We start from the raw sequence: 23,837 nt of genomic DNA on the forward strand, positions 1-23,837 counted from the left end.
CTATTCATGTAAGCTGATCTCCTCCTCAACAGAATAAAGCTAAATTTTGGTGGTAGTTCTGTAGGTAACCCTGGTCTCCAACCACCTTGATGATTGAATCCTTCCCAAAAATTTTGACCTTTGTCTCATCCCCTCCTCCTAGAGAGGACGCCTTTATACCTCTGACATGTACTCAAATCAACTAAGTTTTGTCCCAATTATATGGGGTCAACTACATTGGATCTGTTCTGTCATTCTACTATGTTCAGTGCTATATTTACTGTTAAGTTGTGGTCCATTAAATCATTTCTCTACTTCAACCCATGTCCTTTTTGGTCTGCTCTTCAGCTTTTTCTAGACACTGCAACTTGTAAAAATCACTCACTGGTGCTGTAAGCAGTTTACAACACAGACATGGTACTCAATTTGAAGTCTGCATATGAATTGTTGTTGTTGTTGATAAGCAACAGAAGTGATTGTATTAATAAATTTAAAATCTCCTGATGGCCCAATTCATGAGTGACATGCTAGATAATACAAAAGATGCAAGACAAAATCAAGGAAATTACAAATTTACTCATAGCATAGGTAATCCCCATTCTAGACTCTCCTTTACAACCCCCAATCAAGTACTTTGCTCATTGCAACATAACTTCAAAAGGTCACAACCTGGTTTTTTTGACACAAACCTTCATTATTCTGTTTTATTATTTGGTTGTAGAAGACAATAAGGCAGTTCATATCAGATATCCTATTACAACCTGTCCGACTTGAGTTCAAACCTCATTCTTGTTGCCAACGAGTTCTAAAAGCTAACAATGCAAAGCTACCTGGGTAAAGCAACAAACCAAAACCTATCATGCTACAGTCTCAAATTGATGACAGTAGACCAATTCATCAAAGTAGTTCAAGTCAAGTGATAGTGAAACCTCTGTTCTACTCAACTAGCATGCAACAAATCAAGATTGGTGCCATGGGATTAATGCTAACATGAAATCATCTGTTCTACTCAACTAAAATGCTAAATTAATGCTAACCTGAAATACTCTCTATTTTATCAAACTCAAAAAGGGGAATAGACTGATGTTGCCATGGGATTATGTAGATACAAGCAAACTCAAAGATGATAAACTGACCCAAGTTCTTATTTTGATAATGGGATCTTCACCCATCTTGAAGGGAAGAAAAACAATGTTTAGGGAACACAGAAGACGATTTCTCTTGCAAATTCTCGTTAAAAAGTAGGATATACTCAAATACACCACAGAAATCACATCAGCGCCCCACAGGCTCATCTCAGTGTGCATTGGGAACATCTCTTCTACTTGTCATTGAAAGATTGATGTTTTCAATACACGGTTGGAATGTGCTGTGGGGCATGCCCTGTGGGGCCCCGAGTTTCCAGAATGCAGTCCTAAGAATAATTCAACACTGTAAGCGTGTTAGGTGGGGCAGGGGCTGAAGTGGAAGATAGGGCGGCCAAGCATGCCTTCCTGGAAGTTACCCATTACCTGAAGGACCAGATTACCCATTTTGATAAGCACCGGATTGGTGCCATTTACTTATTTTGACAAGGACCAGATTGGTGCCTTCTTAAAAATCTACCCAAACCACTGACCCCAAATTATCTCAAGGACCAGAAATCTAGCTAAGGATTTAGAAAATTAAAACATGGAGGGTACTCATTCAAATTTTCCACTGTTGGGCATGATAATCTGGAATAAAATTATTCAAATTTAGAAAGAATTTAATCTGGAATAAAATTAAAACCAGTTTGACTTAAATCAAAACAAATAGGAATTGCTAGACTTGGTTCAACAACCTCTGAGTTCAAAGGCAGAATATGAATAATAAAGTTTTTAAGGAGGGAGTGACGGATAATAAATAGGAACAATAAAGTCTTTCATTTCAAAACAACCAGTGAGTAAGACTTTAAGGAGGGAGTGAGGGATAATAAAGTCTCAGTTAATCAACCTCTGAGTTCAAAGGCATCTTGATGGGTGATCTTCAAATGAGCTTGTTAGAGATCCTGCGTTCATCTCCTAGACCATTAAGTATTATTACCAGAAGCTGTCCTATACCAGAAGTGTTGGAGTTGAAAGTAAATTTTGATGGTAGTGCCATTGGTAACCCCGTTTCAGCAGGGGTTGGTGGTCTGTTCAAGAAGAGGGATGTCAAAATTTGGTGGGTTTTTAGTGGTCTGATATAGGGGTGTCAACGGTATTCGAAAATCTGATTTCGAATTCGATATTCGACATAATCGAATCGAATTCGGATAATTCGAATATCTAATCAGTCGAATTTGGATATCCTATTCTTACTGAATAGTTAATCGGATTCGAATTTGGATATGACCTGATTTGATTCGATAAATATCCGAATTCGACCAATTATTTAATTCTTATATAAAATATTTTATATAATATATATAATAATTAAGTTATATAAATAATTTATATATTTATTAATTATCTAAAATAATTAATTAATCGAATCGAATATTCAAATATTTAATCAGAGTCAAATTCAGATATTAATTTTCAATATCCCTCAGATATCAAATCGAATTCGGATATCAGATTTTCTAATCGGATTCAAATTCGGATATTGCCTGATTCGATTCGAATTCAATCCGTTTACACCCCTAGTTTGATAGGGACATCTCACTCAACAAAGGCTGAAATTCTAGCTATCTTCACAGGTCTCTGAATTGCAAAAGACAAAACTCTGCAAACACAATAAAATGGTTTGGAGAGAAGGATGGAGGTCCTTGGAGGTTAGCCCACTATCTGACAGAGGCCAGAGACATCTTGGGTTCCTTGCATGTCAACCTTAATTGGGTTCCTAGGGAACTAAATTCTATAGCTGATCAATTGGAAAAATTTGGATCTGCATGGCATGGTGGTACAGAAAAATAAAATATACCTCACCTAGCCTAGGGTTGTCAATGGCCTCTGAAAGTCTGATGTCTGTTCTGACATCCAATCCAATTATCTTGGATTAGGATTATGTGTTTACATAATCGAATTGTATTTAGATTTTGCAATCTGCATTACTGGATGTGGATTTAACTCCATCCAATCCATTTAAAATCCAAATTCGATTATATTATAATATTCATTGATTTTAATATATAAATTCAGATAATCATATTTGAAATTATAAAAAATATAATTGTATATTATATTATATATGAAAAAATATATAATATATTTAGTATGTCATATTTATATGAATTTATTAAAAAGTTATCAACTTTTTAAATTTTTTCTGTATTTTAAAAATTAAAGCAGTGTCAGATTAAATTTGAATCTGATCCAAGTCCATTAGGATTCAAATTCGAACCCAGGATCTTCAAATCTGATCAGAATTCGGATTGGATTCAGATGTCATTTTTCAATATTCAGATTGGACTCAGATATTGTTAAATGCAATCCATTTACAGACCTCACCTAGCCCACTACTCCTGATTTACTGATTATCTCTAAGTGGGATCAAGTGCTGGATTTGCAATTGAATGCACATTCATCAAGCAAGCATGTAAGTATGGTCAGCTACTAATAAATAACCAGCAGGTCCAAATGCATTTTCTGCAGCCTTGGTTGAAGCATTTTATTGTGACTGACCATAAAATATACACACAATTCCTATAGTTTTAAATTCAAAAGACCAAATCATCTGGTCTTTTTTATTTGATCACTACAACTAGGGTTGTAGACATGAACCCCCTCTTGATGTGCTCAATTGTTTTAAAGTCAACTGCTGATCATACTTGTCAACGCATCAGGTGATTCTGGGTGACAGTGGGGTACCTAGTTGCCTAGGTGGGCTCCTAGGCAATGCCAAGATGATAAGAATTTTATAAAATAAAGATCTAAGTTTTTGATATATCACTAGTTTTATATACCATTCAGCATACATATCATTTGAAAGAATAACAATTCTTGTGGTTAGGGTGCAACCAAAGCATTAATGTGCAAAAATCATGCGACTATTTTACTTTATAAGAATCTTACTTTCCATAATTTTTATAGTGAGGGAACCTCTATTTGTACTAAATTTAATGCTTTGATGGCCTTCAGATTTTCTTATCTCACAACATTTTGGAAATAGTGGTTTAAAATGATAACCGATGTTTGTTTGATATATTCAATGAGAAAATACCCACACCCTTGGCAAGTTGGCATCTAGCAATATATCTTTCAAAAAATAAAGAAAACAAGTGTTGGCATGAGCCTTTCCTTTTCTTAAACATTAAAACAAGGCAACAAGTGTACCAACTTCATTGCTAATAAGGGTATAAATGAAGAAAACTTCTATGATTATAATACCATCAATGAGTTTCCAAGCATGGCAATGTTGCTACATGCTTAAAGAATACTTTGGTATTCCGTTTATTTGCGTAGGTCAATGGTCTTGTTGGTTTATGATTGGTTTTCTTTTCTAATTTTTAAACCTTGTATTGGGTTAGGATGAGAGAGTTAGGTTGTGTGCTCTATTTTTGGGTGAGGTGCTTATTACTCTGATTGCCTCATCTGGACTGACTCTCTACAAAACTCTATTGCCCTGCTTATTGAGGCTGAAGGTTGATAGATTTATTCCACAAATGTTTTCTTTATGCTTTGACATACCTACGTTTGAATTTGGCTTGACCTACTGCCGTGTTTATGCTTCAACAATCCAATATGTCTCTTGCATTTAGGGCTTCACAAAAGATTGGGGTACCAACTAGAGGCCGATGGATGAAATCCCTGCATATGAGGGGAAAGAGAGGTGAAGATATATAAATAAAGATATCTCATAAGAAAAAAATATACAATTAGAAAGGAGAGAAGATGAATATCATTCGCACAAGCAGAAATGGAGTACCAAATCTTCAAAACTCAAACCCTCTAGTTTCAAATCTTCAAATCTTTATACACAAGTTCGTGGGTTCAAATCCTTCTCTCTGAGCATATATTCACAACCGATCCACAGTTCTCTTGAAATCTCCACTCTCACATCCACAGTTCTCTTGAAATCGAACTCTATGAATGGCTTCTCACAGTTCTCAAATGATAAGTTAAATGGAGGAACAAAGATATGGCATCGAGATTCACGGAAATGATGATTTAAAGTGAGAGATATTCGTCATTACGTTTAACGAATCCCTCCTTTGGCGCGACATAGCTGTTTTGGCGGGACCCCTGTTTCACTGGTCAATTGGTTATTATTTTCTTTATTTTTTTCAAAATAATAACTGCCGGGACTCATCATGCGGTTACGTTATATGGCCTCTTAAAATTTGACCGTCGGCCCCTACTCAAAACGTGAGCGGGCAAATTTGTTCACTGATGTTGTTGGGATTTGTTGGCATGGCACACGACCGCCGAATACAAGCCACCGACTTATATGAAATTTCTTGTAATGTAACCGATTTTTTCAAGAACCAGTGGTGCTACAAGTGCCAAAGGTGCATAGGATACCTTGAAGGAGGAATTTCAAGGCAATGCCAAGATACCTATTATTAAACTTCAAACTCTTAAAAGGGATTTGGAGAGTATGAAAATGAAGGACTTTTAGACCATTAAAAATTATTATTCTAGATTAAGAGAAATTGTCAATCAATTAAGAAAATGGTGGATGAAAAAATATTAATTAGTGTGGTAGAAAAATATAATCCAATAATAACCACTATTGAGGTGACAAAAGATATCACCACTCTCTTAGTGACAAAATTGGTAGGCTCTTTAGAAGCTTACGGAAAAAGAGTAAGTAGGCGTAATGAAAGCTCTATAGAGAACACCTATCAACCCAAGCTCAATATAAGGTCTCATAAATCCAAAATAGGTGAAAGAAAATTTAGAGAAAATTCTGAAAAAGATGAAAGTTGTAGAAACGAGAAAAATTGAGGAGATATTAGGATAGATAAAAAAAGGAAAATATTTGCCATGCCATATTTGCAAGAAAACTAGTCATCTTGAAAAAGATTATTGGTTTCAGGGAAAACCACAATGTCAAAATTGTAAAGAAATTGGGTATGTAGAAAAGGATTGTTGTCTTAAGGAAAGACAACAAGTTAATAACTCTGAAGAGAAGGATAAAAATAATTATCTATTCTACGCTTGTCATGCTGCTTCAGAATTGAAGGATGATACTTGGTTTTTGGATAGCGGCTACAGTAATTACATGACAATTGACAGGTAATGAGAAGATCTTTAAAGATATAGGAAAGTCAGTTAAGTCACAAGTCACGCCTAGCAATGGAGAATTATTGGAGGTCGAAGGTAAATGACCTATCATTGTTAAGACAAGGAATGGGATACAATTCATACAAAATGTGTGTTATTAGTCCCAAGATTGAAGACAAATCTATTAAGTGTTGGGCAAATGGTGGATAAAAGATAGTCTTTGCTCTTCAAAGGCGATTCATGCATGATATACAACAACAAAAATAAAAATTTGGTGGTTGCTAAAAGTACTTCATCAAAAAAACATGATGGGGAATATTCTATCCATTCAAGTGATGAACGACATATGTGAAGGATGCTTGCTTGGTAAACAAAATTGAAAATTGTTTCCATCATGCACTGCATGGAGAGCCAAGGCAATCCTATAGCTTGTACATACAAATGTCTGTGGACTATTGATAACGACATCCTTCGAACAAATCAGGTACTTCATTCTCTTCATTGATGATTGTAAACGTCAGAAAATTGGCTCACTTGTGAGTTGGGCTGGAAACTGAATCGCCACCCATCAAGTAAATGAAAAAGAGGTGATGCAACCTCCAGGATTTACATTGGAAAGCACTTTTAATTTATTAGTGACTTCAAAGCCCGAGGCATCGGCTAACCAAACTGGGTAAAACTCGGATAGGAGAGGGAAGAGATTAGACACCCCTCTCCCGGGCCCAATAGGTGGGGCTCACATGGGATTCCAAACAAGCCAAATTAAAGCAAGTAATTCAATAACTAATTAAGAGCAATTAATAATCAATAATGCTGAGCGAAAACATGAGCAAGCCACCACAAGAAAAAAAAACTAACTAAATTATTTTATTTTAATTTATCTCCCCTTTTTATTTAATTTTATCATTTGTATATATTTTTATGAAAACCATTTTTATCTTTATTTTTTTATTTTTCTATTACCTAATTTTTTTAATCTTTTAATTTGTATTATCATTTTTTTTACTTCGTTCCTCTTTCAGTAACATATCCTCTCCTATATAGGGAAAGATCATTTCTACGTTGTTACCTATCTCCCATTGTCATCCCGGTTCCTCTTTTTTATTTTTTTTTATTCTTACTCTTTTACAAGAATGATCTGGGTGGTTATAGTCGGTGTATCTGAAATCTTTTGTCAGGAGGAAATTAAGCTCAAACACGACCACTAGTGTGCCTGAAATCTTTTGTCAGGAGGAAATTAAACACACACGATTGGGCCAATTGTTAGACAAAATAAAACAGATCTGGGTAGACTTCCAGACTGACGAATCAATTCAACAGAGCTCCGTCATTGGTTCCGATGACTTCCCCGACTCTGGTCATTCATCATAAAACATAGGTAGACTGAAACAAGGAAACAAGAGAGCCATATAAAAAAAGAAACATAGAGGCATATCACTACGATAATGATAGGAATGGAGTAAGTGAAACAAAATCAATTAGTTAAACACTGGTAATGATATATGAAACAGACTTCTACGGATTACCTTACTTGATTAACTTCTGTGTAAGTAGAATAAAACAAGAGAAACTCATTGAGGAACAATCAGAAATTACAGCTAGAGAATTGTAAATCAATCTGCTGAGTGAAGAAATGACTAAACATCAAAAATCAACAATTGGGAGAAGAAAATATGAACCTAAAGGCATAAGCTTTAGTTGCATTTTATCTGTTATAGAAGTTGGTTCGATGGTTATACCCATCACCAATATAGACGAAGGATTCAGTACATTACCAACTCACATCGAAAGTCTCAGTAACAGAAAAATGAAAATAGTAATAAGAAGAAAGAAGAAACGAACACCTTTGAAGTAAAAGTAAAAAATAAAATAAAATAAAACCAAGAACGGAGCACGACAACAAGATTAAACTGAATGCAAATGATGAAAAGGGTGCTACAAAAAAAACACTCCCATCTTTCTTTTTACAGAGACAACTCAACACGGTTCATTGCCGTCTCTAATCTGCCATCGAATATTGCGTCTGAGCAAGGGCGGGTGGGTTAAAACTAAGAGAAGAGTAAGGGATTACCAGAGGAAATTACTTCGACATAACGAGTATTTTGGCCTGAAATCAGCTGGTGCTACTGGCAATGACTAGCTTATTCCAGCGTCACACTATGTTTGAGAAATTAGTGCTAACGACGAAAAACTGATGATGAAGACTTGATACCATTGTGATGAGTGAAGTAGGGGATGAACAGCTTCTTACTCCTTCAGAGCCCTCCCCCTCAATTCTCCACCTTGTTTTTCTGCCAAAAAGGAAACGTCCAACACCTCTTTTTAAAGAGTGTCCAGGGACAACTTCATGAATTTTTGAAAAGCTAGGGTGAAATTGGTGGTTTTGGGTACGCAAGTCAAAGAGGGATTAATGGGTTAAACTGGGGTTTGGTGCAATGATGGGTGGCTCTGGTTTAAAGAAAAGTGGAGGATTGAGATTGGTTCGACCAAAAAGAGGTTTTTTTGCTAGTAAACTAGCGAGATTGATGGAAATGGAATCTTTTCCAATGGATAGGTAAATTGGAGGTGTTTTTGGTGAAAATTGGTAGGGTGAGGTTTTTGGATTGGGCCATATAGGTTTTTGGATCGGTCAAATGCGTTACGATCAAAAGGACTTGAGATTTGGTTGATTTAGAGCCTTGAAACAGAATCTTGGTATGGCAAAAGGTAAATGAGGGGTATTTTGGGGAAAATTGGCAAAGTGATGTTTTGGAGTGTTTGGAATCTAATGGTGATGTCTGATTAGTCTTGGGGGTCAAGATCGTAGGAATTTAGGTTAATGAGATATTTTAGAACGAAATCTTTGTTTAATGGGCAGACAAATGGGGGAATCTAGCTTTGAAACTTTATGGGTAGGTGTTTTGATGTGTTCAAAGTTTAATGGTGTGATTTGATCAGTTCATATGTATCAAGATCAAGGGGATTTGGGTTATGAGTGTTTAGGTTAATGAGATTGGCTAAAATGGAATCTTCGCTTGATGAAGGGGTAAATGGAGGAATCTTGAGTTGAAATTTTATATGTAGGTATTTTAGGAGGTCTTAGGTCTGATGCTTATGTCTAATCTAATGGTTGAGGTATAAGTGGGGGTCAATCGGGGCCATCGGATAGGTATCAAACAAGTTTGATGGAGGATTTAAGGTTTTTTTGGGTGGAACTCGGGTTTCTTAGGTTTTAGGTGTTTCAGAGAGGTCCAAAGGGTTTGATAGGGTGTTTGGGGTGAATTAAAGGTTCAGATGATGAACTGAGTAAAAATCAGGTGCTAACAATGATTATACAAGAATGACATGGGTTTATTTTATGTATGAAAGGTCAAGAGTCTTTAATATTTTTAAAAGGTTCAAGAATTTTGTTGAAAAACAAAGTGGCCAAAGCATAAAGGTGATCAAAAGTGATAGAGGAAAAGAATATACTTCTTATGAATTTGACAAGTTTTGCAAAGATGAAGTCTTGGAGTATTAGTTGACCATCGCCTACGCTCCAAAACATAAGATTTTTTGGGCAAAAGCAATATATATTGCAGTTTATCTACTTAATAAATGTCCGAAAAGAGCAATAGAAAACAAGACTCCTATATAAGCTTGGAGCAGAAGCAAGCCGTCGACACAACACTTGAGAGTTTTTTTATGCATTTGCTATGTTCACATTCCAGTAGGAAAAAGAAACAAGCTAGAAGATAAGACAAAAAAGGGAATACTCCTGGGATATAATATGCAATCAAAAGACTATAGAATTTATAGCCTAAAGAGCAAGAAGCTAATTTTTAGTCGAGATTCGAGATGTAGAGTTTGATGAGAATGCTACATGGAACTGGAAAGAAGAAAAAGTAGAGATACATAACATCATGGTACCAAAAGTACAAAAAGTAAGGCCTTTTATTAATGAATGAGAAGAAGGATAAAAAAGTCCTGAATCTACAATATCACTATCAACTCCATCACCAGCCACAATAGAAGAAGAACAAGAAGAGTTATCTCTAGAATTGCCACCAAGAAGGATGAGGCCACTTAGTGTTAGACAGTTTTGTATGCCCTTAGCTCCTATCAGTTTTGATGTACTTTTGACATTTAGTGTAAATGAATAAACTACATGTTTGATTCATGTTGTATGGTATGTTTCTGTGTAAGACCCTTAAACTGGACACTTAATGAGACTCATGTTAGTTTAGAATGTTCACAGCCGTTGGATAAGTCTGGGGAGATTTATCCTACCAAGGTTGACACTGGTGTGCTACCAAGTGTTGGGGTGGCCTGTCTCAACTGCCAAGGTGAGACCCAAAGCACATGCAGTGTAGGATTATTTGAATTTTTGAACCAGACCAGATTTCCAGTATTGCCCTGGACCTTGGTGATTGATTGGCAAAACTGAAAAGTTACACCTGACCCCTAGACTCGATTATGATACTGCACTAGGTATCGGATTGGGTTGTCTTTAATATGTCAATCAGTGAGATCCTTAGCGGGGGTCAAAACCTGGGTATGTTGGGACAGTCTAAGAATTCATTTGAGTGGGTGATCATAGTGACATGATCAACCCATTTGCCGGACAATGGTAATGATCAGGGATGCACTCTCTCTGATGGAAGCCAAACTGCCGGTAGTTGATTTCAATCGTTGGATTTTATTTTGCAAAATTTATATATAAGATATATAGATATATACGGTTTCAAAATGTTTGCAAATGGTTTTAATTCCCGGGATCCATATGAGCAGAGAGTGTAACACTCTTCCTTGCAGCCAAGGGAGAGGTCCTCTCTTGTCGGGCAGTGTTTGATCATTATGGGTTGAGAGGTTAAGCGTAAGGCCATTTATGGTTATACCTGATGGGTTAATCTTGCATCTGCCCACAGTCCCTGGGTTTTTATAAGATGGCTTAACCTAGGGACCACTTAGTGTAAGTGTTGGGCCCATAGAGTCCATGTGATGGGCTCAGGGGGTTCACTGGGCTCTTTAGTGAATTCGTTAGGCCTTGTAACAAATGTTGGGCCGAACCCATGTGGTTGATGTATAGATCAATGCTTGGGTCCCATGCCATACAAAGAAGCCCAACTGGGCAGCAGTTTGGAAGCCTTTTGAGCACTTAATACATATTGGGCCTAAAGCCCATATCAAACTGGCTGATTTAATTACCCACTTAAAGGGGCGGATTTGAGATTAGGGCAAGCCAAAGGATTGGGTCTTGACCCTATCCATTCTTGGAGACCAAATTCAAATAAAGATTTGAATCTGGTAACCTCCTGATGAGATCAAGAGTGGGTTGACCTAATCTGTAGATAGGATTAAGATAATTACCTATCCAAATACAGATTTGGATTGGGATAACTCCTAATAGGATTAGGAGGTTTCTTAATCACTAAGAAAGAGGAGAAACCCTATTATTGAATTACAAGAATTCGAACCAAGGGTTTAGCGGAAAAATCCTCCTGCAATTTGAGATAGGATCTTAGAAATCCTAGAGAGAAGAAAAGCAAATACGCCAACTTCATCTCTAGAGTTCTCCTCCAGCTGTCGCCATTCACTGCCTGGTTCGATCTCTTTGTGAGAGAAAGATCAAGAAGGTGTTCTTGATATCATTCTTTGCTGAAAGGCTGATTGTGTACGGTGCTCTTCGCTTCCATCGAATTCTTTTGAAGAATTTGGTTCATAGGACGAACACTACTGGTTCTATTCCAGTATCACTGCATCATCTTCAGTGGGAGCAGATTTTGGGAGTATTCTTTGGGCGTGAACACCGACGTTGGGAGATACCAACTCTCCATATCAGGTATAACCCTTCCCTTTCTCTTTGGTTTAGATCTGGTTCGGCTTTGGTTCGATTAGATCCTTGAATATTGTATTATAAAATCAGGGAATATGATTCCCAGTTGGAAGGGAGGAGAGAAAATATTTGAAATTTGCCCACCCTGTTCCGCTGCATTCTTGGCGTCCATACGATGGATCTCTCCCTCCTTTCACTTAGTGAGATATATTTGACATGCAACTTTGTAACTATGGAGCTTGAAAGTTTTGAAGCAGCAACAAAACAAGAAGTATGGGTAAAGGCGATAAAGGAAGAAATCAATATGATTGAGAAAAATAAGACATGGGAATTAGTGGGTCGTCCTCAAGACAAAGAAGTGATTGAAGTTAAGTGGGTCTTAGCTAAACCCTAATGGCTTAATACAAAAACACAAAGCGAGACTAGTCACTAAAAGCTACGTACAATTGCTTGGGACAGATTACAATGAAACCTTTGCTCGATGGCACACTTAGACACTATAAGAACACTAGTAGCATTAGCATCACAGAAGAAGTGGAAGATCTATCAAATTGATGTTAAGTCAGTGTTTCTTAATGAAGTGCTCTAGGAAGAAATATATGTAGAGCAACCTCAAGGGCTTATAGTAAACGGACGAGAAGACAAGGTACTAAGATTGAAGAAAGCTCTCTATGGCCTAAAGCAAGCACAACGAGCATAGAACAATTAAATTGATAGTTACTTCATCAATCAAGGATTAGGAGTCAAAGTAAGCCTACTCTATACATCAAGACCCAAGGTAAATATAACACTCTCATTATTTCTCTATACATAGATGATCTCATCTATACATGAAACGATAAGACAATGATCAAGGTGTTCAAAAAAGATATGATGAAGACATTTGAGATGAGTGATCTCGGAATAATGCACTACTTTCTTGGCATTGAGATCAATCAAGAAGGTATCTTTATATCACAAAAGAAATATATCAAAAACCTACTGAAGAAGTTCAAGATGCAAGGATGCAAGATGGTCGCTACACCACTCATTACAAACGAGAGGTTCAAGAAAGAAGATAGTTCAAAGAAGGTTGATGCCTCAATCTACAGAAGTCTTATTGGGAGTTTACTCCTCACAACTACATGGCCAGGCATTATGTATGCAACAAGTCTACTCTCAAGGTTTATGCAAAGCCCAAGTCAAGCTCACTATGAAGCAGCAAAAAGGATACTAAGATACTTGGAGGGCATAAAAGAATACTTCATTTGGTACAAATCCAAATGAAGAGTACCTCAGGCTATGCCTTCTCACAAGGTTCTAGAATATTCTCTTGGGTATCAAAGAAGCAAGACACATTAGCACAATCATCCGAAGAAGCTGAATACATAGCATCGGTAGCAACAAGTCAAGCTATATGGCTAGGAAGAATACTCGAAGACATAGGTGAAAGGCAAAAGGAATCGACAATGATCTATTGTGACAACAAGTTTGCTATAGCAATGGCAAAAAATCAGTATACCATAGCAGAACGAAACACATTGCAATCAAGTACCACTTTTTACGAGAGACAACTAGCAAAGGAGAAATTGAGCTCAAGCACTGCAACTTTGAAGAATAATTAGTAGAAATTTTCACAAAGGCATTACTTTGTTCAAAGTTTGAGTTGTTACAAGAGAAATTAGGAGTTACAAGAAAGTGTATTAAGGAGGAGTATTAAAAAAATAATCCACTTTCTAGAAGTTTTCCAGAAATTCAAACTTCTAGAACTAATTATCAGGTATGACTAGAAATTAAATCTCTAAGCCTCTAGAAAATGTAAAGAAACTATATAGAATGTCAGTTGGCTTCCGCTCCATTGACTTGGCTCCAATTTAAATAGGACTTAAGCTTCTACATTTGAGGACAAACCATTACAAGTTCCCATTTTTTCAACATCTTGAGCCTTTGCCATTTGCTACAACTCTATCTTACCTAGTTTACTCTCTCTCACATCCCAAGTTCTAACAACTCCACTCTCCTCCATATCCCAATAATTTGATATATAGTATTGGAATTCCCAAATAGGAGGTCAATAAATCAAAATAGGGCTGTTTGGGCTCTCCGGTCTTGGGAAGTTGAGTTAGAAGTCAATCATGTGATGGGTTTTTGGCTTGGTGGAGTGAGATCGAGTCATGGGTCCCATTCTTTGAGAGATGACATTGTTGTTGCTACTGTTGCTGCTGTTGTGGTGTTGTTGGAAACCCATGCCCTGAGGGTGGAATTATATTCGTTCCCCACCATTACAAGCCCTAGAGTTTTTAAGTTCAAACATATCAAATTCTCAACTTAGGTGAAACAGTGGAAAAAATGTCAATACTATATCTGTGTAGGTTTTGTACTAAAACTCGTGCCCAACTTATACTGATTTAATCAAAGATATATTTCAATTGAGCCTCTTCTCCCATGTATAAATTCAATATATTGAGTCTAGTGGTAGATGGCTAGTTGAGATTCAACATTTAAAAACCACCTTCCGAATATGATGGAGGGGGATGTAGTTGAGACTTAGAGAAAGGGAGAGCTGAGAATGGGATCCTATGTTTGGTTAACTACAAAGAGAGATGGAGAGCGAAAGAGATATGGGGGGGGGGGTAACTCAAAATGTCCACTTAATGGAATTTGGGCATTTGGAGTCTGCTTCCACGTTAACGTTAAATCTGAAATAGGGAAAATAACATATTTTTGACTTTTGGCTTCAAGTTGAGATGCCAACAGAGGGCAGACCAACATTTAACCTCATCCACTTTTGCACTGAATTGCAAACCACATTGATCAAACAACACTTAAGGAAAACTTCGCACTCCCAAGTGCCCTCCTCTAAGATTGAAATATTTGAGACAATCATTGAATACTTGAACTCTTGCAGCTCGCTCCTAAAAACACCTAAACCCATTATTAAAACAAAACTTTTGATGTAGTTAAGAGCAAGGTTCAAAATATCGATACGTATCAGGTCGTACCACCGATACATATTGTAACGAGGCCTTTTGGATTCTCCCATATAGGGGGTGTTTCGGGTCGACGAGTCTTTTAGGGGGTAGACTAGCCTTATACCGGCCCCTTTGAAATAGATTCGAAAAAAAAAACAAAAAAAAAATCGATACAAGCCGATACGCCTTTTATATTTTATTTTCTCACCTATCCTCATTAATCTAATAAATCAAAAGAAATTTGCTCAGGGGTGATTATTTCAATCCAACTCAGGTCAGGTCCACATCACGTCCACAAATTCTACTCTCATACAAATCTCATTTATTTGTTTTATATTCAAATTTCATTTAATTGGTTAATTGTCATAAAATTATAATTTAAGCCTAAAAACTAAATTTAATAAAACATACTAAAATTATTAAAATATTAAATTTTACTAAGCTTTTATCTAGGAACTATTAAAAATTAAGAAATTAATAAAAATCAGTAGTTCACAAATTAAGAATTCAAGTGCACTGAATTATATTTAAAATAATTAATATTAATAAGACAATTAAAAATAATTTTTTGAAGCTAAATGTATAATTTTGTTAAAATGAAAAAAGAAAAGGGGAAAAGTAAAAATAATAGGATAAGTAATAATAACAATAATAATAATAATAATAATAATAATAATAATAATAATAATAATAATAATAATAATAATAATAGTAATAATAAAATAATAACTATAAAATTTATTAAAAGAAATAAAACATACCATTTGCATTCCAAATAAAAATTTTAAAATTTAATTAAAAAATAAATCTAATAATGGCACGATTAGAAATATAAATTAGCCTAACCTAGCTAGACCTATAAATTTTTATGCTCAAGCAATTATTTTCTTCTGAGCTAGGTCTAGCATATATTTCTACCTAGCCCACAAATATTGTAGGTAGTAGTGCTTTAAATTGATCAAATTTAGATCGGATCCTAGTGGACCCACATCCACATTCAATTATGAAATCTCCATCTCCACATCTACATCTAATTATTATGTTACATTTGGGATCAAATGCAAATTTAATCTACAACCATTTTATTGTGTTTAAAATGACAAAAAAAAGTTTTAAAATGTTAATTATTTTAAAGTGTATATGTATAATAAATGTATATAAATATAAAATATTAAATTTATCAATTATAAATTTATATAATTGTACATAATATCTTTATGTATACATAATTATACTACATATATACATAAAATAATAATTTTTATTGAACTTGGATTTTAGGCAGACTGAATGATGTTAAATCCACATTTGATCCAATTATTAATTACATACTAGTTCTAACATCCAAATCCAGGATTTTCAGATTTAGAGTCTATTAATGGTCCTACTAGGTAGGTCCAAGCTAAGCAACCCCTAAGCTCAACCTGGAAGTTATATATGAGGTTCAAAATATTGATACAGGGTGATATGTCGATTGTGTGTATACACTGTATCGGTACTCTTTTTTTTGTTATTTTTTTTTCAAATATGGTTCATAGGGGCTGGTTTAAGGGCAATCTATCTTCTGAACCACTTATCGACCCAACCTCGATACGATACGTATCAGTCGATGTAGCCTGATATGTATCAATATTTTGAACCTTAGTTATATACATATATATTTAGATAACAAGTTTCATATAAATATGTAGATCAGAAATTTTATATATTTTTTATAATAAATTAAAATTACGTAGAAATTTTAATTTGTAAAAGAATCATAGCTTAGTTAACATAGGCAATCTAGTACCTATCCCAAGCCTAAACAAACATTATTATGCTTGGGGGTGTGGGCTAGGCTGGGCTAGGAAACCTTAAAAACTATTAATACACTATAATGATTTGGCCTGAGATCTTTTATGTTTTTTTGGTTCATTAGGCTATACAATGTGGGTAGCCCATCCCCATAGCCATTCAGCTTCAATCTTAATAATTTTTATCTAAGTAGTAAGAAAACCCAAAAATAATGCATGCTTGGATTGTACTTGGTTTGGTTCAGTCTAATTACAAATGTCACATTGCTCTTAGGAGTGCAAGTTAGGGGAAGGGTCAAGTCGAGGATCAACCAAAGCCCAACCCAAAGTCTTAAAACTTGAGCTCAGGTTTGGATTAATTTAATTATGACTAAAAATGGTAATATATAGATTAATTTAATTATGACTACAACCAAATTTTATATATTTACTAATATTTAACTAACATTTACAAAAAATTGTAAAATTTAATCATTAATATAGTATAGTAAATAAAATAAAACATGAACAGATAATATGAAAAATTAATTATTTTATTAAATAATTAGTAGTAGCTAACTATTTTTGTTAAAAATTATTAATATAATTAACACAAATTACTAAACTATTTTTGTAACAAATTAGTAAAATAAAGATGAATTATTTTAAACAATATTGCATTCCTTCCTTGTAATGGTTATTGATGCTTGTTGTTACACTTTCCCTTGACAAATCCCATGAAACCCACAGGTCCTTGCTAGAATTATATTATTTTAAGTGGAAAGTTTTAAAGAGAAAACAATGGTATAGGTTTCGGCATAAGTTGGCTACATGGTGTTTTTACATTCTTTTCGTAAAACAGTGATAATTAAGATTGGGTTCAGTTCACTGAGTTGATCACATTTGAACTTGGTGTTTTTGGTTTTCGAAGGTTACTTTGGTTCTCCATTTGAACATCTGAACACATTTTTGAATTCTAAAAATAGATCTCAAATCTCAAAGTTTAACATACCTCTTTATAAATTTAGATCCAAATTAAGAGTTTAATTGAACTATAATGTAAATAATATTTATTATATTTTTTAAGGTAAAATAAAATTTTACCAAAACAAAAAAGAATAGATGTACAGTATACAAGATACATCAGCCCAAGGTACAGAAGTACTGATCTCACCGGGTCCAAAAAGCACTCAAAACACAAGCGAACTACCCAAATAACAGATCCCGCCCCTCAACAACAACAACTCCATCCATACAACCATTCATCGACACCTTACCATCACCCTAGCTAGCTAACAAAAACTAACACGCCTAGCAACTTGAACCCTTTTGCTTTTGGGTTGTGCTTGACGAATGCATGGCTTCCTGCTCGACTTTGTTAAAAATAAACCCCCAGTTTTTGACACTTGATCAACCGCCTCTAATTCTGGTAGCTCAGCACCATTACCTAATCCTCCTCTCCTATGGTGATTAACGTAGGGGTGGCAATTGGGTGGGTTAGGGTTTGGGTTGAGTTTCAATATAACCTATCTAATTCGTCAATTCATTAATGGCCTATTTAAATAAAGTTAAATGGATTCACCTAAATCCGTCTACCGGCCCAAACCGTTAACCATATAATAACTTTAGTTTTAAGAAAATAGCTTAAAAGCTAAAACCAACTCATTTTTAACAACTTCGCAGTTAGACATGGTCCCCAATATGTTTTTGTTCTCTAACATTATCCCCTCACATCCAACATTGATGAGAAACAAATGAAAGAGAAAACGAAAACCAATAATAGAAGGAAAGGGAAACATCTTATTTTGTGTCATGCAAAGTATGGCTGGTTGAATCCATGTTCTCATACTTGTCAACTTATAATTTAACCATATTGTACCAAACAATGGATCATTTTTTCATTAGAGAGTGGATTAGATACAAAAGTAAGCTTTACTGCATTTTCTTGCAAAAAGTGTTTGCTTCTAGATACTCAAACATGAAAGAATTCTCTTGTAATCAGCTTCCTAAGATTTTATAGTTGGTACAACATGAAATGAAATCTTATTTTTCATAGAAGAAAGTAAAGCATTATTTTCAATGTGCTTTTTTACATTCACTGGATCTCATACCTAAGATGATGGAAATCTACTAATAAAATATATAAATAGTTTAATGGAGATGATCAAATCCTTATTTCAATATTGCTATAATGATAGGAAAAGAACATTAGACCTAAGGGATGTCCTACATTATTGCTCAACGAGGGAAATTCATGAACAATATCGTATCTCTTTGCAAAGAAGACTGCTCAGATGTATCACCAACATGATAGAATTGTGAAGGTTCAGATAATAAGCTCACACTCTCTTCTTCTTTCGGTTGAACCCATGGTTGTTTTCTCATCCTTTTCAAGTTTTGTAGCTCCATTGCAACTTCTTCCATTGTGGGCCTTTCTTCACCTTTTAGACTGAGGCATCTTTTTGCAACCTTAGCAACCACACAAAGTTCGTCAACATTTTTCTCATCCACAAATCGATCTTCAATTAGTTCAAAAAGACGATTTTCATTCATTGATGAAATGAAATATGTAGCCAAGTTTCTTTGTTCTTGTGGTCTTTCAAAAGAAAGAGGTTTTTTACCTGTTAAGAGCTCTACAAGAACCACTCCAAAGCTATAAACATCACTTTTCTCTGTCAATTGACTTGTGTGGAAATATTCTGGGTCCAAATATCCCAATGTCCCTTGAACCAATGTGGTTATTTGAGATTGATCCGTAGGAAGTAACTTGGAAACTCCAAAATCAGAAATTTTTGCAATATATTTTTCATCTAATAATATATTTGTGGATTTGATGTCCCTATGAATAATTGGTATAGAGACTTTGGAGTGAAGATAGGCAAATGCGCTAGCTGTTTCTGTTGCAATCCTCAATCGATCTTCCCACGAAAGCAAAATGCCATTGTTTTGATGAATATGGTGAAAAAGGGTTCCATTGGAGATATATTCATAAACCAACAAAGGTACTTCAGTCTCTAAACAACACCCCAAGAGTTTTACCACGTTGCGGTGATTAATTTGAGTTAAAATGACAACCTCATTTATGAATTGCTCCATTTGACTAGCATCCATTATTCTAGACATTTTAATGGCAACAGCTTGATGATTAGGTAAAATGCCTTTGTAAACCGTACCTTGTCCACCTTGGCCTATGACGCACTCTTCATTATAATTATTGGTTGCCAACTTTAACTCTTCGGTTGAGAAGATTTTTAAGAGATTTGAACCTCCATTAGATAATTGTTGTTGTAAAAGGAAGCCACCATTTTGCTCAAAGTATTTCTCTTTCAATCTCATGAGCTTTCTTTTCCTTATGATCAAGTACAGCCAAGAAATACAGATGAGTAACAAGAAGATGCCAAAGCTTATACCTGCATAGAATATATATCAATCATTAGTTAATGACAGAATAACCACTGTTATATATGTTGTAATTTTCTCAAGGAACAACATCTCATAAGTTGACTAATAAAATGACCTTTTTTATGAAAAGAAAAACTAATCATAGAGCTGACAGAATCTATGTAATATTTATTTTTTCTGATTTTTGGTTTAACCCTTACAACATCCCGGACATATACATGATTGAGGGACTTCCTGGAAGTAGCTATGAAGCTAATTAAAATGGCTGGCAGACATTTATACAAAAGGGTGGATCTGAAATATTATTGCAAGAGGTTCCAAGAATACCGAGCTCAGGGAAGAGGCAGGCAAGGCAGACCCATATGTTTTATGGTCTGTATATAGTAGGGATTAGCTGGATACCAATTTTGTTTTATTACCAAGTATATAATAGATCCCATATGATGAATTAGAGAAATCCATTGTTCATGTTAACTGAAGCACTCCTCTGCTAGGCGTTGTTCAGCATTGTATTCATTTTGAAAAAAGTAATGGGATCAATATTTTTTTTGATAAGAAAATTAAAATTTATTAGTGGGATCAATACTGAGAACCGGTGCTATTTTGCTAGCTAAAATATTGTTTAAATGTGAGATAGATTTTGAAGTAATAACATTTCTAATTCACTCCCAAACCTCTAATCTAGAAAACAGAAATTTATTATCGTTTGTAGTCAGCTTGTAAAACATAAGAACTCGTTTTCTTTCATGTGAAAAGTTGCACTTGAGGTGGTGTTGTGTGTTCAAAGATCAAAATGTAACTACAGAAGCGAGAAATTTGCTATTGCATGCCTGCAGAAAATTGCATAAGGACAAGAGCATTACCTAGGATGACCTTAATTACAGGGAAAGCTTTCTTGCAACCTTGCCCATCTTTCTTACCATCACCATGCGTACCCTTTGGACATGGGCAATTGTATGATCCAATTGTATTAATGCAAGTTCCTATGCAAGGATTTCCTTTTGGATCATGACATTCGTTTACATCTGGCAAAAGAACGATAATAAACAAAGCATTAGCTCAAATATTTAAGTGTTGTAAATTTTACAACAAATCTGAAAATATCAGAAGTTAGAAGAAATGAGTCATTATTGCAATGGCTTTCTCAAACCACAGATTAATATTGATTCTTGGATTTATTAGTAACGCTTTAAAGATTAACAGAAGTTAGAAGAAATGGAGTAATAATGAAATTTATGCTAGCAAGAACTAGGGGAAAACCAAATTAGGTCTTGGGACGTGTGACATAATTTGGCTTGGTTTAGGCTTTGGCCAATCTAAACGTTACATCAAATTTTGGTACATTTGTGGGACGTGTGACATAATTTTATCAAAGGGCGAAGGTTGTAACTTGTCTCTATATCAAAGGGCAAAGGATTTCCTTTTGGGCTAGGCCAGTGGTAGTTTATGCACCCGACAATTGATCCTAAGGTTGTAACTTGTCTCTGTATCTAAATATAAATACTGACGAATAAAAAAAGAATATAATGAATCCGTACCTTGGCAGCCGTTGGGGAGATAAGGATTCCCTTGAAAACCTTGCTTACACTGGCAAAGATAACCCGGACCATTTTTGGAGTTTATGCAATTGGTGTTGTCCCCGCAAGCATAGTCGGTGCTGGTCACTTGTAGTGCTTCCTCGCAAGAAGTATTGCTTCGAATTGCCCAGTCAAGTACTATTGGAGTTCTGAACCCAACGTTTACAAGGTAGTCCACTTCATTTCTTGAATTCCATATATTAGAAGCACTTGAGTTAAACCAGTCTTTGTCAGACAGAAAGGCCATGCTGCATTTGCTCATATTCCAAGTGTAGGCTGTTGTAGATTCATTCTTGTAAATGTCAACTGATATATCAAATGAACCAAGATCCTCAGGTATCTCCTTCTGGCAGCATCCGGTGCCATTACAATGTACATTTGTCACCTCTGTGTCATAGCCACAAAATGAAACGCATTCGGCGTACGACTCTAGGTCGTAATAATCAGCCATGACGCCATGTGTGTTACAACCAATTGCCGTAAGTTTGTTCCGGGAGTTGGATAATCTGTATGCCTTTGGAATTTTGGTTCGGGAGTTGTCTGTTTTCTCCCCCATATCACATTCGACAGCAGCCCAATAGGAGAAAGTTAATTCACCTTGCAGTGATATGTTCAACACAATTTTGTCACCATATTCATCATAATCAGGGCCATACATCATCAGTTGCGGATGGTCAGAGGCTGTATTGCACAACAACTTGAATTCATCTCTATAACAGCTTGGATCATCTCCAACGAGGCCAAACGGGTACGGGATGCTGACATTTCCGCATTTACTTTGACAACCTAGCTCTGTCTCTGGAGATGTTGGAATGACTGTTGCAATTGTCAGTTGTTACAAGACAAGGTAAAGGAACACGGTTAAAGCCTTGGTTTTTAAAACCGAACCGGTTAGGGGTCCGGTTACCGGTTTGAATAGTCTGAGGCCGGTTCCTTTTGACAAAAATAATTTTAAAAATTAAAGAAATTGGAAAATGGTCAAAATCGTTTGAATGGTTCAAACAATTAACTGGCCGGTTCAATGGTTTGCTGACTAAAATCAACGGTTTTAGAGAAAAAAGCGGTCTTGGGGGAAAACAGAGCCAGTCAGGTCAGGTGACCAGTTCCCGGTTTTTTCGTTCCAACCGTTCAATCTGGTCCGGTATTGAAAATCATAGTTAAAGCATATTTCTGTTTTCTTTCCAGTTTAAAAAGGATTTTTTATGTAATTTTGAAAAGGATTTAATACTGATCTTATGTGAGTTCAAATCAACCCCCCACAAGGAGCCTTCCTTTCTCATTCCCCTTTCCCGCCTCCTCCTTAACTCTCTCTCTCTCTCTCTTCATTATCCCTCCCAATCCTTTACATTAAGTCACATCGCTAAGCATCCCTGAGATAGTTGAGGAATGGCCAGTCCACAAAGAGTCGAAAGCTCCTGGGATTAGTAACTAAGCATCCCTGAGATGAGACATCGGAAGACACTTCAGATAAGCAAGCTGAAGACAAAAGATCTCAACCACTCTTGACCTCGACCATGGTAAGACCAAGGCCTGCACCTTAAAAAGAAAGAGAAAAAGGGTAGCACACAAGCTCAGGACCAAAAAGCAAATTGATGAGGGCGGATTTGGCCCTCTAATGAAATTGTGACACCTGGCACCTCATGCCAACCAAGTGCAGCCTCTTGACAACTGGGCAGCTTGGGAAGCTAGACAAAGCTTGCCACTTACAGGCAGCTCGGCATAGCTCACCACAGGCAGCTCGGCAGAGCTTGCCATAGCTCGGGGAGCTCGGCATAGCTCTCCCCCACAGCTTGCCACTTGCAGGGTAGCTCGGTACAGAAGAGTAGTTCGGCATATCGTAGGAAGATCTCCAGCTCGGCATAGCTCTCCCCCAGGTATTTCGCCATCAGGGAGCTCGACATAGCTCTCCCCCAGGCAGTTCGCCACTAGGGAGCTCTACCATCCTCTCCTGGGAGCAGGTCAAATGATGAGGTACTTAACAAAAAATAAAAAAATGGTACGTGACCAGAACCGATTACATCACATACTTCCATTAATTAGCAAAGATTTGTACATAATTCTAGGCTTAGGATATTGAGTTGTTTCTACAAGAAAAGAAGAAAAAGAATGGTCAACACTACAGCAACAAAAGTGGAGTAGAACAAGACATGAACTCAGACTAGTATCAGCAGCAGCAACCAACAGGCATTTCA

General features: G+C 35.9%; 1 pseudogene; it reads right to left on the bottom strand.

The window, feature by feature from the left end:
* Positions 1–18,904: 18,904 nt before the first annotated feature.
* LOC148852246 (putative wall-associated receptor kinase-like 16 pseudogene) lies at positions 18,905–22,439 on the bottom strand (annotated as a pseudogene).
* Positions 22,440–23,837: the final 1,398 nt, after the last annotated feature.

Source organism: Nelumbo lutea, chromosome 5, assembly GCF_056320005.1.
Source record: "Nelumbo lutea isolate HS-2025 chromosome 5, American lotus-T2T, whole genome shotgun sequence".
NCBI lineage: Eukaryota > Viridiplantae > Streptophyta > Magnoliopsida > Proteales > Nelumbonaceae > Nelumbo > Nelumbo lutea.